This window comes from Urocitellus parryii, chromosome 2, assembly GCF_045843805.1.
Source record: "Urocitellus parryii isolate mUroPar1 chromosome 2, mUroPar1.hap1, whole genome shotgun sequence".
NCBI classification, from domain to species: Eukaryota; Metazoa; Chordata; class Mammalia; order Rodentia; family Sciuridae; genus Urocitellus; species Urocitellus parryii.
In genome coordinates, this window is record NC_135532.1 from 130,910,897 (window position 1) to 130,916,319 (window position 5,423).

Genomic DNA, 5,423 nt, shown 5'->3' on the forward strand with positions numbered 1-5,423 from the left:
GATGAACCTACCCACTGGTAGGGGACACAGTGTGTGTGGACAAAGGAGAGGAAGTGAACAGAGCATAAGAAAGACTGTTTGCCAGCCAGTGGGCTATTGACAGCTGGAAATCAAATGTGGAAGCTCTGTCAATGTAATAATGTTTGAATTATGAGGACCCCTTAAATTTCTATTAGAATATTTAATTTTTAAAAGAGTTTTGAGTTATGGCCTCAGGAGAAGATGGCCTCTAAACCAGCTTTGATACTCTGAATAAAATTTTAACCTCCCCCAATTTGAAAAAACTGTGATGAAATACATATAATGTAAAATATGCATGTTAACTATTTTTAAGGGTAAAGTTCAGTGGCACTAAGTATATTCCCATTGTTTTGTGACTGTCATCACCATTATCTCCTGAACTCTTCATCTTGCAAAATGGAAACTCTGTATCTCCTAAATATAACTCCTCATTCTCGCTCCCATAGACGGTGGCAACCACATTCTAGTTTCTGTGTCTAGATTTTGACTAGTCAAAGTACCTTATGTAAATGGAACCATACAGTATTTTTATTTTATTTTATTTTTTTGTGACTGGCTTATCCAGTTAGCACAATGTCCTCAAAGTTCATCATGTCATAGCCTGTGTCAGGATTTCTTTCCTTTTCAATTGTATGAATTTTACCACTTGTGTAGTAGCATCCATATTTTGGCTAATGTGAATAATGCTGCTACAAGCTGGGTATACAAATGTCTCTTTGAGATCCTGTTTTCAGTTCTTTTGGATACATGTAAAGATTTGCTTGGAGGAGGTCAAGGTGCAAGTCTCTTTGGTCATCTCGAATCCGGCTTCATTTGACACCAGCCACCTCCACCATGCCACCCAAGTTCCATCCCAAAGAAATCAAAGTCATGTACCTGAGGGGCACTGTTGGTGAGGCTGGTGCCATGTCTGCTCTGGCCCCCAAGATTGGCCCCCTGGGTCTGGCTCCCAAGACGGTTGGTAATGACATTGCCAAAGCAACTGGTGATTGGAAGTGTCTGAGGATTACAGTGAAACTGACTGTTCAGAACAGACAGGCCCAGATTGAAGTGGTACCTTCTGCTTCTGCCCTGATCATAAAAGCCCTCAAGGAGCCACCAAGAAACAGAAAACATTAAACACAGTGGCAATATCACTTTCGATGAAATTGTCAACATTTCCTGACAGATGTGTCACCAATCTTTAGCTAGAGAACTTTCTGGAATCATTAAGGAGATTCTGGGGACTGCCCAGTCTGTGGGTTGTAGTGTTGATGGCCGCCATCCTCATGACATCATAGATGACATCATTAGTGGTGCAGTGGAGTGCCCAGCTAGTTAAGAAGTACATGGGAGAATTTCTTTCCCACAGAGTTAAGAAATACATGGGAGAATATTTTAATAATAGATCATCTGATATAAAATAAAAGAATTGCTAGATAATATGGTAATTATATTTTGAATTTTTTGAGGAACTATATTGTTTTCCATCACAGCTGTACTATTTTACATTCCCATCAATGTAAAAGGGTTCCAGTTCTCCACATTCTAACACTTGTTTTCAGTAAACTTTGAATTGCAAGATCCATGTAATGAAGTTATATTTTGAAATATTAAATAATTATTTTTTATATTGATAACATAGTAGTGCCAGGTTGGCCAGTGACTCCTCTCGGATACTCTATGGTTTCTTCCATGATGAAATGTGGACAACTCTTCCGTGAGTCATGAGACTTATTGTCCCTAAGAAGAAGAATGAGGTGTAGAGAGTCCTTTTCAGACAAGAGGAAGAATGGAAATCTAGCCCCTCCTGGTCCTGCTGGATGGTGGTCTGGGGAAGGGAAATCGAGGTAGGAAGGGGAGGGAAAAATACTGATTCAGACTTTTCCCTCCTCTATGGGTAGAGGTGTAACAGGAGTGAGGAAATTTAAAAACTGTGAATGGGTTAGTGGTGTACTTGGTTGAAAGGGATATAAGCTGTAGTGTGCTGGTAAATATTTGCAGCCAGCTTTTTGTAGAAACTCAAAAGTCTCACTTTTGTAGCGTGTGCCAGTTTCCATGGTCTAAGTACTCCCACCATGGCTGATTTCAAGTTACCAAGGTGAACTCTGTGCACATGCAGCTGGGAAGGGCTGTGCAATAGCTCATTATTAGGGAACATCCCTTCCCCAGACAAAGCAGTTCTAATTAACTTCAAGAACATAAATAGTAAAATGTAATAAAAATAATTAGCTTTGAGTATTTATTACCTTTTTTGAATATAATTAATTCAATTTTAAGTTTTAGTAATGGTTGTGATTAGCAACTGAAAAGTCATGAAAAATTAGCCATCATTCTCATGATCAGGTTGCAGCACACCACTGGCTCTAAGTCTGCACGGACAGAGCCCAGAGATGATAGTGCTTACTGATGGAGGAAATGGCCTGACGCTGCTCATGATTCCTTTATCAAGTCTCAAGGCAATATTGCAATGGATCCTAAAGTGGACCAGCAAAGTCTGGAGTCTGAACAAAGAGGTGTCAGTGTGCAAGAACTTCACGATTGATTGAATTCAATGCTGGACTAGTGGACTTTGAAAATAAACATCCTCATGAAGTCTACATGACTGGATGGACCAGTGATCACCTGTCCAGGAAGCAGTCCAGGTAGACAATGTGCAGCAGCCTCCATTTAAGGTCCAGAGCATCCTATTTCTCATCTGCAACCCCAATCTCCTCCTCCTTAGGAGATCATATAAGCTCTGTTCCCTGATGCCATTTTGGAGAGAAGCAAGGTGTTGGGTAGAGAGGGGTAGGAGGAGATCCAAAAGATTGAGCATTTACTCCAAAGAGACTCACTCATCTAAAAGACACTAAACTGGAAGGTAACTGTGATTCTGTAAATTAACACATTTAACATATGTTTTCTTTCTCTGCTACCCAGGCAGGTGGAACTGTGCAAGGGAGATCAATGAGTTGTAGAAAATGAAGAAGTTGCAGGTTCTTTGTATTTCATGTTTTGTGGAAATTATGTGAGTCTGTTACATCTTCTACCTTTTCTTCAGGCGTCAACCTGTACAATCAAAAAGAAAAATAAATTAAGCCACCATTATGCTATAGTAATTGGGTTTGGGGCTGAAGGCAAATAATATATATTTTCTAAAAATCTTGGATTTAAAATGAATGGGAACAATGATGGAATGTTCTGTATTAACCATGCTGAGGGTAGTGAGCGGCTATGGTTTGCGTAGCAGCTGATACTGGGGATGGCTTAATCAAGGAGGCAGTATAGTGAGCAGGGTCCAGATATAGACCTTGTATCCTTGTTAGAGGGAGATTGAAACCCACTTTGGGTTGTCCCAAGTTCACTAATTGGAACTTCTCTGCTCTTCTTTCAGAAGTCAAGTAAATTTAAAAAGGTTGGATGGCACTGACTTTCTTCAAGTTTAAATTTTATTAGTCGATCAGCTGTCATTTTTAAAATATTTTTATTCTGAAAATGAATTTTCCACAATAATGCAATAAGTTTCAAAAGGAGATATTTATCTGTATCTTCTACAAGGAAAATTAAAACACTTAAGGCAAAATTCACTCATTCATCTCCATTTTAGGATGTAAAAAAAAGTAACAGACTTCAGATACTTGTTAAGGTTAGCATAATATGGGAAGCTTCTTTGTCTTTTTTTTACTCTTTCTTTCTATCTTTCTCATTGTCTCCTATGTAAGAGCTTTCCATTACTATGGATATTTTTAAAGTAAGACACTTTTGTTTCCAACTTTCTTTATAAACTCATTTTTAAATTTAAAGGCACACCAAAAAGCTTTATGCATTTATTAAAATATACACATTTTGGTAAATTTAGAATTTTCCCTTAGAATTTTGACAAATCAATATATTGTCAACATCACAGTCATTTAAAAATAAAATACACTCCATAATACATCTGCATATTATTTCTTTCTTCATGGTACGTTACAACACCCCATTGTACAGTGCACCAATGGGAATTAAAAACCACACAACAAACAAACTTTAACAAGTACAGCAATTCTATACAGAAAAAAAAAGTAGCAGAAAACGACACCAGAAATCACCATCTGCAAAATGCAAGTTGAACTTCTCAAGGACCAAACAAAAAATGAAACAAGTTAGTAGAATTTACAAGCTGTATTTATAACTTTGGATATGAATTAAACAGTAACATTTCTTTACCACAGTGAGAGAGACTAGAATGTCAAGTCCTGTTGTCAGATGGTTGGAACCACACGGAATGAGGACTGTAGCTGCTCTCTTATAAACCTGCAGCCCCTTCTCTTAGCCCAGACAGTTGAGGTATTTATGCGCCATCGTAACATTAACAGTGTCTCTGCTTGGGAAAGTGAGGGTTCATGGTTTCCAGTGTAAATTCTCAACTTTGGGACCGTGAGTGAGACAAGTGTATCAGCAACTGCCAAGACCAAGCAATAGGTTTGCATGGAACAAACAGTTTCCTCATCCCAATACTGGAATGAACACAATCCTTCAAAGTCTGTAATGTTGGGAAAAATTCACATGACCCACAATTTCCTTTTGACAATGTCACCCATGTCAATGTCAAGAAAGCATAATAGAAATAAATAAATAAATAAATAAATAAGCACAGAGGAAGTCCCTAGCATGAAAATCCAGGCTGCCCTTGTTTCCTATTAGTAATAAAGAGCCATTTTCATTCCTCATATGCCACGGACATGCACTGCATGTCTCAAAGAGTTAAGAAAGCAGAGCTACCTGCTGTCAGGCCCAAGCTGATCCTGGGAAAGTTCTGTATGGGTTGTGGAATTCCATGCATGTAGTGTACTGGTTAGTGACTTATAACACTATTTTAGTTGATACTACAGAATACATGTTCACTTTTGATGGGCTTTCAAAATTCCACTGATCCCTTTCAGGCTTTAAATCCTAAAAAGAAAAACAAAAAGACCATTCTATTTATCTTAGAGAATTAATTTTGGCAAAAGGCAACTGCCTGGGTATTTCAGAATGATGCATGCGCTCCTCCAGCACAGCAAGATGAGCCCAGAGAGAAAAGCATTTCAGAAAGGAAGCTGCTCTTGAGGAGGAAAATAAAAATCTAAATAGCCTCCTCTCAAAAGTCTTAGAGAAAATCAAAGTAGGACACAGAACCAATTATTATGTGCACAAAATGGGGCTTTTTGCTACCCATCACCATTGAACGGAGAAATGCAAAGGAAACACCTCATGAACAACATTCCGGCTCTTGCTCATGGCCTGGGATGCTGTTTCTGTGCTTGCAGATTGTTTAATTACAGATATTGGCTTGTTCATGACCAGACCACCACTGGTTACCTACTGGGGTGTCTTTATTAGGGTCTCCAAAAGAAGTCTGTAGACAAATGGATCTATGGCATCAGAGGGGTATGGGTGAATGGGGAAGCAGAGGGTCC

At 38.7% G+C, this 5,423-nt stretch overlaps 1 pseudogene; it reads left to right on the plus strand.

The window, feature by feature from the left end:
• Positions 1 to 855: 855 nt before the first annotated feature.
• LOC113187262 (large ribosomal subunit protein uL11 pseudogene) lies at positions 856 to 1,342 on the plus strand (annotated as a pseudogene).
• The last annotated feature ends 4,081 nt before the right edge of the window (positions 1,343 to 5,423 follow it).